This window comes from Falco punctatus, assembly GCF_963210335.1.
Source record: "Falco punctatus genome assembly, chromosome: 3".
NCBI lineage: Eukaryota > Metazoa > Chordata > Aves > Falconiformes > Falconidae > Falco > Falco punctatus.
The window spans coordinates 20,374,091-20,384,555 of NC_137582.1; the positions used below are offsets into that span (position 1 = coordinate 20,374,091).

General features: G+C 40.5%; 1 long non-coding RNA gene across 3 annotated transcripts in view; it reads left to right on the forward strand.

Annotated features, from left to right (window-relative positions):
* The window catches only part of LOC308060937, a 62,565-nt gene that overhangs the window by 38,042 nt on the left and 14,058 nt on the right, over nt 1-10,465 (forward strand). For all 3 annotated transcript variants that reach the window (XR_013926983.1, XR_013926984.1, XR_013926985.1), the window contains one exon: nt 3,515-3,764. This is a non-coding gene — a long non-coding RNA (uncharacterized lncRNA). The remainder of the gene's footprint in view (nt 1-3,514; nt 3,765-10,465) is intronic.

Sequence of the window (10,465 nt, forward strand, 5' to 3'; positions counted from 1 at the left end):
TGCTGTGATCATTTACAAATGTTCTTATTCCACATTAGAAAAGAAGTCAATACCTTTTTTTTTTTTCCTTCCATGACAGTCACAAACCCCCTAAACACACAGTGAGAAATGAAGTTTAATATATCCAGGAGCTCGGTAATGAAGGCACTAAAAATGTAGGAAATCCAGATTCAAATTCTTTCTCTGCCTAATTCAAACCAATGTTTGCTCCACAGCCTTAAGGTTATATTGCCTTATTACAAGGCTGTTTGCTAATCGATTATGTCTTCCTGTATGTTGGACCATAAATCCTGTCCTGAAGCTAGGAAACCTGCTTTAACAGGCAATCCATCAAAACTGATATACTAGCACAAAAAGCTTGAGTTTTGGCAAATCGGTATTTATCAAACCAGTTTCATTGAAAAATCTTCAAGCAGCTTCATTGCTGATAGAGATTTAATGAGGCACATTGCCTATTGTGCATGTTAATTCTCATTGAATCGGCCTTAGAGAAATGTCTGTAGGCAAGAGAGAAAAACAAACCAGGCAGTGTTGTCCAGACATAAAAGGCATAAAAGAAATATTTCCTAGGGCATGAATGCTTTACAAGGAAACCCTGAGAAGACACAAAAGAAAATCCTGAAGGATTCTGGTCCTTTGAGAAGAGCAATAGTCAGGTAACCTTTGTGTAGTGCGTTACCTCCTTGGAGTCCAAGTACTTCCTTGGTCATGTGTATTACATCCACTTGGTTATTTTCAGACATTAGTAGTTAAATGTCAGTAACTATAAAGAGTACGGACAGCATTCTGAAATAGTGTTCATCAAAAGATGGCTAGATCTACAGCCAATTTTAATAATTTGTAGAGCCCTAGATCCTGTGGTTGGACTCCAGCTTAATACATCCTGCTTATAACCATGGTCTGATTCAGCCAGAAGTGCTGACAGTCCACTGGCATCCTTTCTAACCCAAATTTAGTGTTAAGGAGAACTTTCCTTTTCTGTATTGTATCATACTGAATAAATCCGAGGGCATCTGAAGTAAAAGGAAAAAAGCTGTACAATATTCCTCTGCTTTGGGATCCTAGATGGTTTCTGTTCTCCTGGTGTCAGAGGTCATGACAACTTGGTATCAGCTGATTGTATTGGATACATCAATTGCAGTGGCAAAGCTTAGAGAATGGAAAGGAAAAGCAGTAACGAGTAGTTTGCTAAGAGTAGGGAGGAAAGTAATCCTAGGCCTATTTTGTAAAGAATCATTTTTGGTTTTGACACCACGCAGTGACTACTTGAGCCTGTAAACACAGTCTCCACCAGTTGTTGTTCCTCTGAGTAAGATATAAACAATGACTAGACTTGATATGCCTGAAAATAACTGACAAGAACCAAACTGAGAACAAAATTCTCCAAAATCTCCTTGCTTCTGTGTTCAGTAAACATAGCTTGTAGGACTCTAATGATTTTAGGTAATTTTTGTTGGATATTTGAGGGGCTTTATCAACCTCAGCAGTGTAAAAATATATGTTTCCCCTATCTCCCTGCTTTTCTGCTAGTGAGTTTGACTCTGTGTTGAGTTGGGTACCTTGAGGGATGGGTGTGAGTGTTCCCTGGTCTGACACAGGGATGACGCTCTAGCAGAAACTTAGGTCTGCTTTAGAGCTTACAACCCCTTCTTGGGATACTCTTGCCTCTCCTTTCCCACTCCTATCCCCCTCAGCTTTTAGGGCTTAAACAGAAAAGCTGACCCAGATTCCACCTGGAAGCATGTTCTGCAAGGCAGGAGGGATCTGGAGACAGCTGGTGCCCAGGTCAGCACCGAAATCTCAGAAGGAGCTTGGTTTGCAGAGCGCAGATTGAAAGAGCTGCTGGATGCTTTATGAGGAGCAGTGCTAAACTCCATACCCCGTTTTTTAAACAGACCTCAACTGCGTATAACTTCTGCTCGCTCAGGTAGTACTGCATTACAACTTTGCATTTCTAACTTTTGCACTTTGCAAGAATTTACTGGCTCCCAGTGAATGTGTATAAGCACTTTTGTTGTAAATACTTTCATTAAGAATACTTCCCTGGCAGTTAACCTGCAGGCTTTTGGTTCTACTGAAGATGTCTTTGTCTTCACTCATCCAGCATCGGCCTTCCTCAGAGGCCTAAGATACCTGTTGCTATTGTTTTCCATGCAATCACTACTCAGAGAAGCTGTCCAAAAAAGTAAGGCATTCATATATGCATTCAGAGATGTGATAGAAAGTGAAATACTCAGTGTGGTTTGTAACTGTGTTTATCTAAGTGCAGCCTCTTCCTGTGTCAGAACAGATTTTTGCAAACAAGAGGGCAATGATTCAGTTCCAGGGGAAGACTGACAAAATAAACCCCGGCTTCTGCTGACCTGATGCAGTGCTGACCAGTGTCCTACCCTGGGAAAATATTTCCTGCTTTATTTTCATAAATATTTATGTAATTCCTTCTGGGAAACATGTCTTCTTCAGAAAACTGAACACGCTGCTCCCTGTCACAAATTTAACTGTTTGTTTACACATGAGAGATTATGGGCATGTACCCAGCCCTGGATTTTTACATTCTTATCTCAGGCATTTCTGTCTTTTAGAGCTCTCCTTCACTCTCCTCCTAGAGATCACATCATGTCTTGAGCCATGGAGCTTAGAGCTCTGGCTCTGGAATTTGAATATCCCCAATGCTCTTTGGAGAGTTGTTATTTTGGGCTGCAGAAATAGGGACCAAATGTAATCTTCTGCCTGGAATCACTTCTGTCCTGCCCAGTTATGTCTTTCCCATTCTGGTTTGAGGCTCCTCTCTAAAAAAAATAATAAATCATTTAAGAAATTAAACAGAGGGCTGCATGGTTAATGAAAGTATTTCTATTTAGAAACAGACCTAAACACAGTGCTGTGAGCTGAAATAGAACTGGCAAGCAGTCTTTTGAGTTTGCTTTCTAAGTTTATAGTAAGGATTAGCAGCAAAGTTGTGCTCAGTTTGCCCCAAGAGAACATGTATACTCCCCACCATGACAAACCAAAAAAGGTTGATCTTGCTCTCTTTAACATTTTTTGAGAGAACAGAGAAGTTACTGACCTTGAAGTACAGACTGACAGAGCCTTGTATGAAGCTTTGTATTAGTGCAAAGCTGAGCTTTGCTTGCCAGCACACTCACAACCCTTCCATGAAGTGGTGAACTGTGTGTAGTTCTTTGGAGAAAACCGTGTGATATGTGGAAGACATAGTCACAAGAGATGGCAGACACTAAGCTTGTGCCCAGGAAAAAACATGCAAATGAGTAAGTGGTACCCAGGTGATGTGCTGACCTGTGGATTTTATATGAAACCTGTTTGTTGTACAGAGCAACGACAAAACTTCAAAGCACAAGACTAACAAGTCCTACAAGATCTTATTCTCCTGGTCCTAGCATTCAGCTGCTGTGCTTTGCATTACCCATTTGACCTTTTTGTTGAACTGCATATTTATAGATTATATAGATCTATAATTACTTAGTTTCTCTCTTTTTTTCCCCTTCTTTTTCAGTTCAAACTCTGCTGCACACTTTCTGAACAGAGCCAGAACCAAACAACTTTTAGCACTTCCTTCAGCGCTTTTTGCAAAAGAATCCTCAACAAATCAGGAGGCATCTACCTGCCCTGGAATGTTTATGAGCTAATCCAGCAAAAATGGAAGGCAAGAGTATGAGGAAGATGAGAGAGAAGAGAACACAATAAACAAAGAAGGATCCACAGGAAAACAGAGAAAGCTTGCAGACCTCCTTCCTAGCCCAGAGGTATGTGATAATATATGCATAATCTATAACAGGCATTCCAGACTTTTTTTTTTCTTTTTCTTTTCTGTGTTCTTGAACGCTACCAGTGGTGACATTGGCGGCTGACCACTTCGAAGGGGCTCACTTGCTGCTCTCAGAGCTCCTGGCCTCCATCATGGCCTGAACCCTGCTACTAAACGTGTCCGAAGACATCTGTCCTGCTCAGTGAACTCTGTCTTACCTCCTGAGTTGCTTCCCTGGTGTTTGGGGACGCACAGTGTTGTGTAATGTGTATCGTAACATTTGTTTCATGTCTGTGTGGGTGTCCTCTTGGCAAGAAAAAGAAAGTTTTGAACCTCATTCTCCCACCTTCCTAGTTATTGTCTGCCAGACTGTTTGCTAGTGAAGGGGAGGGAGGGTGATGGTGGTGGTGTATTTTCTGCTTGACAGCCTAACAAAACCAAAGGAAAAAAACCTCCCTTCACTCAGTCTATACTCAGAAAGTTGTTTGTTTTGGGTTTTTATAACCTGCTAATGAATTGGACTTTTTGCAACTTCAGGTTTTGATTAATGAAAAAAGATAAAAGGTAACGGTATTTTTCTGCTGAATTTTGATTGCTAGTACCTCCAGAGCTTTTGGCCTGTGATTTGAAAACTGGAAGGCTGGATTCCAATCCTGACTTCATATGCGTGGCTCTGAATTGTGGGTGCTTGCTTAGGTATACAATGTGGTGTCATTATGGCTGGATTTTAGTTTAACAATGGTTTAACATAATAAGTACAGTACTTAGTACAGACTGGATAAAAGGACTGCTGTGACTCCTAGCATTTGGAGTAATTCACATCACTTGGAACTACTGCTGAGCCACTCCTGGCAAGGAAAAAATTGAGCTACAGGTCTTATAAAAAGATTTCTGAATTGCCATTGATGGGAACCACTGAGTTTTCTGCATTTTTCCCCAAGGCAGGACTCCCCCAGACTTTAAGTTTCTGTTTGTCTCATCCCCGCATAGGAAGTGACACCTGCTTGGGTGCTTTGCTTTTTAATCTACCTGCTCTCTGGCTGCAGCAATGTACGTATAGGTATAGAAGAAAGGCTCATAGATCAGCACAGTATGTCTCATCACCAAGAACGGGTGCATGGTTTTGTTTAATGTGTGGGCTTTTATAGCAGTGTTCAGACGAATTTATGAGTTTAAAAGTAACATTAAATCAGTTCCAAGGACAGCATCGGACTATATCCAACACTGTCAGTAAAACATTATGTAGCATTGTCATTTCTCCAAGGGTTTTGGAGATTCCAACTTTATTATGGGATTCACAGTCACTTTCAGTTTAAGGGACAAGAAATTGCCACAGTCTGCTAGATGCTTGCAGTTTGGTCAGAGCAGCACGTGCTGGGAGGAAACAGCAGATCCTTCTAGGTTTTTGTCCTACACTGCGGTAGAGAGGTCTTACCCCTTGGGCCATGACCAGCCAGAAGCAGTTAAGAATAAACCTGAACTTGTGTGCAGCTGGTAAGAGATTATCTCTAATATTAACTGGTCCTTGGCTTTACAGCACAAAAGAGATTTGCCATGCAAAGCATCCACAGAGCTCCATCACAGATCGGATGTTTTCTTTCCAAAGACCAACAACCTAATCAAAAGAATAAGGACTATGCAAAGGGCAGGCAGAGCTTGAATGCCAACCCATCATTAAGAAATCTCCAGTTGCTCTTGCCCTTCCTTTCCTCCCTCTTCTTTTCTTGTGCAATATATGTCCTGATCCCTTGGTGACAAAAATGACTTCACACAGTGGAGGAGGCTGTTTGGCTGATCTTGGAGGTGATTCCAGCTTCACACTGCTGACACAGTCCGTAACTGTTGAGTCTGTGCAGAGGCTCCAGCCATACTGTTACATCCACATTCCTGGGCTTGGATTTGTGCCCTTCGTGCCCACAGTCAGTGCGTGCACAGGATTGCTTGGCTGCCCACCCTAGTACCCATGCAGTAGGATGGCACGGTGCCTGCTCACAGAGGTGGGAAGCCAATTCCACAAGGGTACAGATGAGCACTGGAAGCGGATTTAGACTGGCGTCCTGCTTGATACTGCCTATGCCAGTTCCCCAGCTGAAGCTGGCCTCTTTTCAATGTTTTTTTTTTTTTTTAGTATTGTTTCTAGACTTAATTGATCTGAAAGTGAATTGCTGCCTGTTAACACTAGGAGGAGATTCATAGACAGCACGTGTTTTCCTTTAAGGAGGATCTGTGGCGGGGGATGAGTCAGTAACTGCGAACTTTTCCTATGTGTGGATGCCAGTGAGTCCTCCGTGCTGACTCCCTCAGATGTGATGACCATTCCCACCATCATGCTCTGCCATACAGACAGGCACGTGTTCAGTGAGTGTCTCTCCATGTTGTGGTGGGAAGGGCGACAGAGGCACAAACTGAATGCTGAACTGCCTTTTTCAAGGAAGCAAAGGGCAAGAGCTGAGATTTATTGACTAGAGCCCCTAAACATGGCAAACATGATAGCTTCATAACTCCAAAGATTTGCATCAACCAGCACTTAATAAATAGTAAGTAACAGGGGCACACAGAAGTAGAGCAAGGGAAAAAAAGGAACTAAGCAAACTTAAAAAGAAAGCAGAGATGAGAAAATAAGAACTTATGATTTATCTGTTATTCTAATTACATGGGATTAGAACTAGACTAGAAACATCTGCTGTTTTGATACTGCTGCTCCTGGGATTCCTCAGCCCTTTCCTCCTAAGTGCAACATTTCAAATGAGCAGCATCTGACCTGAAGAAATCCATAAAGCTGTATTCATTACTTATGTTTTCTGCTTGGGCTGATGTAAAGATTTGACCATTTTAATTTTCTTTGGATTAAGGGAACTCTCCAAAAGAATGTGCCATTGGTTTTCTGTTGGTGTTCTGTTTTTTTTTTTTTTTTTTTTTTTTTTTTTTAATGTGATGCAATGCATTAAAACTTTCATGCAGGCAGTCATTAATTGTCAAAACCAAAAATACTCCTGAACTCCTGTCTGCGATTATCCATACTGTGCTATATTTGGGACACATTACGGTTTCTATCATTAAGAAGACCTCCTTGTAATGCCCCATCATGGATAAAACATAGCCACAAAAATGATGCATATGGACAAAATATAAAGTGAAATTATGGGTTTCTATACTGAAATGGAACTACTGATGATGCATAGTACCAGACACAAGTGACACACAGAACAGAACTGTTAGTAAACACGGGGAAAACTATAAATATGCTTAAGACGAGACATCACGCATTGTTTCAAGTGACAAACTTTGTACTAAAAGAAAGAAAAAAGATCACAAATCTAGACAGACGGCACTGCTAAAAGTTATATAGCTGCATGATTCATTCCCCAAAGAAATCAATGTCAGGATGACATTTTTCTTCAGGCAGTACTGGCAACTGCTCGTAATTTGGGTAAACTTTCTCTGCCCTATAAAAACAAACCATCAAACCAAAAGGTAACCACTGAAACAGCTACCACTCAACCAAAAAAAAGTAGTATTTTAAACAGAGCACAACATAAAACTGCATGAGTCAATCTACCGTAAACTTTCGGCAAATAAGATGTGTCATAGAGATCAGCTCTGGTGTTTCCAAAGAGCATAGGCTTATACAGCAGGCTTTTTAGAAACAGACTTCACCTCAAATAGTAATTCCCTACTTTCAATAAACCCTGACTGGCCGCAACTAGTTATTTCTCCTGATACAGACAGCCAAAATAACTAACTCGTAAACAGAAGCCTATGGAGCTAGATTAATTACAGGGATTACATACGGTATTCAGAGCTTTTAAGACCAGAAGGGATCATTATGATGATCCCAGCTGGCCTCCTCCGTAACATAAGCCTTGGAATTTCACTGAACAGTTCCTGCTTACAGCTGCTGGTGGTGATGGGAAGATGTATCATCACTGTTGAAGTACTTAAAGTGAGTGAAAACACAACTACCCTGTTCCAGTGGCTAGTTACCCTCATCTTGTAACCTGCTGGACCTTCCGCAATGCTTGTTTAGTAAAGTATATTGAATATGTGTGCCTGTTTAAATAAACAATTGCATCTGAAGAATTTATAACTTCCTATGAACTGGAGGCCCAAATGCCAACTAGTCCTACATCCTATATCCTATATCCTAAAAGCTGACGTGGTAGAGAGCACCTTTCATCCTGAAGTGTAGTACTTACCAGTGAAATTTTTCAGCACACAGAAATACATGTTACTTAGTTTGCTTTCCATCGGACAACAATCTTGATGTCCACTGTTTTAGCTTGTTGCAGTATATAGTGTTCTTGAAAAACTCCACAGATATTTAAGTTGGGAGGCTTTAAGTCTTACCACTGTCTTTCATATAGGGAGGTGGCTGCGATGTTACCTGACTGTCCTTAGTGACCTGGATTGTTCTCTTTTGATGCTACTTAATATCTTTCTTGAGAAAAAAATGAGTTCAGATATTTGCAACAAAACTTCAACATTTTGCAGAAATAACCTTTTAGATGAGACAGCCAATTTGCCTGATAAAGCAGAGAGAGAGAGAGAGAGTCATCCCTCCGTTATGCATGGGAAGTGATTTGTTTTGCAGATCGATCAGTGAGGTGGTTACAGAGAAGAGCTGAGATGATCCAGCGTGAGTCAGTTAGGCCTAGCAAAGCTAAGGAGTTGAGGCACGATGCCACAGAATCACTTATGCAGTTCTTCCCAAGGACAGTTCAGGTCCAGAAGAAGTTGTGGCTGTATTTTTCCTTTGGCTGTGGTATCTCATAACTCTGGAGACTTGATTCTAATAGATTTCTGCAAAGCATTTGGCTTTGTACCTATATGTGGTAGAAACAAATTCCACCATGAGTGATCATAAGAAAGCCAGGTAGCTCTTTTAATCCCACCTAGTTACACCAGAAAGGCATGTGATAGGAGTTTGGGAAGAACACATGATGCAATTGGGAAAGAGATGGGAGCAACAGAGAATATCCCAAGCTACCTTTCTGTGAAAAGGAATAAATACGGAAAAGAGAAAAATATAAGGAAGCTACAGAACTGGAATGAACTTCTCCAGTGGGTCTTTGAATGCAAGGGAGTGAAAACGCATGACTCCAAGGAAACATTTTTGTGGGTGAACATTCAGAAAGACAACGAAGAGTTAAATATCTGTGATAGAGAAATAGAAAAAAAATCACATTATCTTCCCAGAGTTTTATACAAAATCCTTTGTGAATTACATAGCATGGAAAATTGAGTGTTTAAATATAAGAGCCCAGTCCATCTCTTCACCAGGTTCACTTCAACAGAATGACATAAACTCACAATGGGAACAGGTATATGTAGAAGAACGTAAGTATGGACATATTAAAGGTCCTTCCACTCCAAGCAATTGTTTTTCACTTACTTTGGAAAAGAGAAAAAATACAGGGTGAATTCACATGAAAAATAATGTAATAAAGATAGTAAGACATGCAGAAAGGTTTCTGTTGAAGACAATTCTGTGCTTTTGCCCAGCAATACAATTTTGTGTCCATGAGTGCTTTCATTTTGGTATGGCTCATTGATCTGTATTAGATTTCCTTCAGAAGTTTCTGAGGTTTGCAAAAAGGAGAAATCACAAAGAAGGGTTGTTACATTTAATGCTGATGAACAGCTTATCTATTTATCAACATCCCAACGAGGAAGCAAGGTGTAATTTGTTCCACCACTGCTGGAGCAAGGCTACATATTGGATTCTTCAGTGAATCATGCTGGGGAGCAGTAAAATGGGCCGTCATTCTTAGCATTTAGTCAAGTACACAGAATTTCAGTAATTTGGGTTGATTCTTAGTTAAGACAGGAAATCTAACAAAAAAGAAAAACAATACAAATGTCAGATCTCAACTATAGAATATGTCTTGAGTGTCAGAAGAGCAGAAATCTGGTACTGTTTCTTCAGCTGAAAGAATTGTTTTAGGTCATAGCTGTATTTGCTCACCTAAGAGCTTTTCAGCTGAGATGGGAAATTCCTCACTACCTCGCTACAACTATTGCTGTGGATGTCTGTCAGAGAACGTGATGAATGTTACCAATAATTCAAAGAATCACCTAAAACTCAGTTGTTGATACAGCTTTACAGGTACAAATTTTGCAAATTTTTATCTTCTGTGCAATTTCACAAAGCTGGGCTGTGTCTTTCCTTAGCTTCCTGAGAAAATCTACTATCATCTGCATCAGACACTGAAACTGCACGCTCTTGATAGTCACTTGGGAACTATTAGCATAACCTCTGGTTTTCTGTCCTTTATTTTTGTAATGCTTACTGACTGGAAAAATGAATAAACATCTAACTGTAAATGGCCATTTGGAAAATCCAGAACTTTTACAGAAGAGTCATGTGGACAATCACTTGTTCTCCATGTCTCAACTTTGTGGTGGTCTGGAAGGGAAAAGAGACCTTCCTCTGGCAACCCCCAAAGATGAACAAGTTAAAGAAATAGTTGTACTTGGGTAGTTTCCTGACATCAAAGCTTCTTGCGGGAGAAACATGCTATTACGTGACATTATTCTTTTTTTCTTCCTGTAATAGCTATGGCAGACACTCAGCATTTGCTTTGCACATTTAAAATTTTGATTTATTCAGGGAGACCAGATAAGAAACCTACTTAGGGTTTCTCTCATCTTGAAGTCAGTGGTAGCACGTTTGTTGGGGTAACCTGGAGCAGCATTGGG